Source organism: Nuphar pumila, chromosome 9 (assembly GCF_984573655.1).
Source record: "Nuphar pumila chromosome 9, dmNupPumi1.hap1.1, whole genome shotgun sequence".
Taxonomy (NCBI): domain Eukaryota; kingdom Viridiplantae; phylum Streptophyta; class Magnoliopsida; order Nymphaeales; family Nymphaeaceae; genus Nuphar; species Nuphar pumila.
Genome location: NC_143257.1, coordinates 82,314,530 through 82,317,596, shown reverse-complemented (window position 1 = coordinate 82,317,596; position 3,067 = coordinate 82,314,530). Strand labels below are relative to the sequence as shown.

Sequence of the window (3,067 nt, the reverse complement as noted above, 5' to 3'; positions counted from 1 at the left end):
ACAATTACTGCCTCTTTTATCGCATCAGAGATGCAAAATGACGTGTTTGTCATTTTTGTTAAAATGACTCGATTGTATTCTTCTGTTAAAAGAATCAATTATGAGGGCATTTTAAATATTCTAGTTTCACGCTGAAAGGCATGAGGCTGAATGAAATAATAAAAAAGTCATCGGGCTACACGTAAATAGTTGATAAGTTAGCCGATTTTAATAAATTAGTCGAAAAGGAAAAAAATAAAAGTCCTCTCTCTCTCTTCTCTGAGAAGAAACCTATCCCTTTTTCCATCGAACGGTCTATGGAGGGGGACAGCACAGGACGAATTCTTTGCGGAGGCAAAACCCTAGAATTCCTCCCTCCTCCCCCTTCTGAAACCCCAACTTTCCTTCATCGAAACCCGAAGCTTTTCCCTTCGGAAACCCTAATCTTCTGAGTGAATCTGCCGTCCAAAAAAACTCTAGACGTGATTTGTGATCGGCTGCTCGATCGGGAGGAGGAAGGAAACCGTCGGCTAACCGTTTGCGGTGATCGAGGAGATGGGAAACGCCGAGAAGCTGATGAACCAGATCATGGAGCTCAAATTCACAAGCAAGAGCCTGCAGAGACAGTCGAGGAAGTGCGAGAAGGAGGAGAAGTCGGAGAAGCTCAAGGTGAAGAAGGCGATCGAGAAGGGGAACATGGACGGGGCGCGCATCTACGCCGAGAACTCGATCCGCAAGCGGAACGAGCAGATGAACTACCTCCGCCTCGCCTCCCGCCTCGACGCTGTTGTCGCCCGCCTCGACTCCCAGGCGAAGATGATGACCATCAACAAGTCGATGGGGTCGATCGTCAAGGCGCTCGAGTCCTCCCTCGCGACGGGCAATCTCCAGAAGATGTCAGAGACCATGGACCAGTTCGAGAAGCAGTTCGTCAACATGGAGGTCCAGGCAGAGTTCATCGAGAATTCGATGGCCGGGAGCACGTCCCTCTCCACGCCTGAAGGCGAGGTCAATAACTTGATGCAGCAAGTCGCGGACGACTATGGATTGGAGGTCTCTGTGGGTCTGCCCCAGCCGGCCCGTCACGCCATCCCGGAGAAGGCGGAGAAGGTGGACGAGGATGACCTCTCAAGGAGGTTGGCTGAGCTCAAGTCCAAGGGGTAAACATCTTGCCCTTTCTTATTATGTGGAGATGAGGAAGACAACTTCTTTATTGATACTGGACCATTTTTATATAAGAATGGTAGCTAATATGGTTGTGTAATATGTGTGTTTGATGTGCTATCGGAGATGGATTTCGCTGTAATCTCGAACCTTTTTAATGTCGATACAGAGACGCTTTGTAGTTACGAATGGGTTGATGATTGCCAATGTTTCTTTATTTATGGCGATCGTGTCTTTCCCGTTCAGATGGGGATGGGCCTTATCTTGATGATGATGATAGTGGTGGTGCTTCTGTCGTTTGAGGGATTTCAACCACCCCTGAAGGTTTATTAATTGTCAAATGGTCATACGATTTGAGGTTCCATTGCTCATTTTCTTTGGTTAAATTCCTGAATTTGAAATGCTGATCACTGATTTAGGCACATGTGATCTTGCCATAGGCCTTTGGGTTATCCTTCTGCTGAGCTTGTGTACCTGAGTGATGTGTTGCTTTGTGCACTTGTTGGATCTGTTTATAGTTCTTCAATAGACATTGGAATATTGCATTCTGTTGTGGGATGCCAACATTGTTCCCACTATTTCCGGTTGATATATATGTTCCATGTTGCCTTCTCTGCTAAGACATTGGTTGATTACATTTCTGATAACCTCCCACTCGTTTTCTTTGGTACTATTTGGCCAACAAATTTGGGTTTGTGTGTGGTTTTCCGTATCAACTAGTGACACACTCCACCCTAGGAAATCGAGTAGAAAGCCCAACTTTATAAGGGAAAAAATGCATTGGAAGATTGCTTTTGATGGTAAAAACTTCATTGTTGTCTGCTTGATGTGGGCCTCTATTGACTAAACTGATGTGGTGTCTTTCTTAACCTCATACTTAATCGTGTAGCATGAACCTCTGGGAAGGCAAATGCAGTATTTTTCTCTTTTTACATGATGATCATTTCAGATGAAGTGTGGAGATGTAAGGTGTCAGTTTTTGCTTGAGACTCAATCATGTAGAATTTGTAATTAATGGAGATTGCAGGAGATATTTTTTATGCCGAGTTCATGATTTTTTATATGCATATGTTTTTTCTTTTTTTCATAGGAAGAGTGCATAAGTAGAAAATTTATTAGCAAATTACAGCATCATAGCCAAAATCATAGTTTCTGAGATGGAAAATTTAATTCATGGATTTGCTGACAAATTTTCTTTTTTCATTTTTCCATGAGGGATGATTTGGACTTCTATTTTTGATCTTTTCGGTGTTTTGATTTATATTTTGTTGTCACTTTATATGTTCAGTGTTTTAGTAAAGACCTACTTTGAGGCTCTCTTCTCATCACTGGCATATTCATAGCTTCAAATTGCACCTTGTTGATCAATAGAAGATATACAAAGCTAACGCCCATACTGATATTGAATTTGATTTTCTTTGCATAACTAGTTTTTGAATCCTTTTGTTTCTTTTCATCTATTCACGAGTTCTGTCTTACAACTTAACAACTTTACCACAAAGTGTGGTTGAAGTTTTGAACCCATTTTTGCTAGAATTTACAGTGTTTCAAGTATTTCTAATTATTTAAAAGTTTTAATTTTTTTTATTAATCATGGTTATGTTTTTGAGATTAAAAAATTAACTCCTTTGCACACCATACAGTTGAAACAATTCAATATTTTCAGACTTCAAGTCAAGCTCACTTTTGGCTGGATGTATTTGGAAGTCTGGGATATTAGGATTTTCCTGCTTGATTTTTTTAATTATTGAGAAAAACATTCTATTGAGTTTGTGGCATTGAAGAATCAAGTAAAGTCTCACCATCAATATATGTTGTCGGAGGGAACCTTGATTAGGGTGGTGAGAATCGTGGATGAAAAAAAAAACGTATGAGAATTGATAAAGTATGTAACATCCTCTTTATGAGGATGGGCCGTGTGAAG

The 3,067-nt window shown here is 41.0% G+C and overlaps 1 pseudogene across 1 annotated transcript; it reads left to right on the top strand.

Moving 5' to 3' along the window:
- Positions 1-270: 270 nt before the first annotated feature.
- Positions 271-1,349, top strand: LOC149828661 (ESCRT-related protein CHMP1B pseudogene; annotated as a pseudogene). Its single transcript, XR_016434315.1, has one exon. The product of XR_016434315.1 is annotated as an ESCRT-related protein CHMP1B pseudogene (transcript).
- Positions 1,350-3,067: the final 1,718 nt, after the last annotated feature.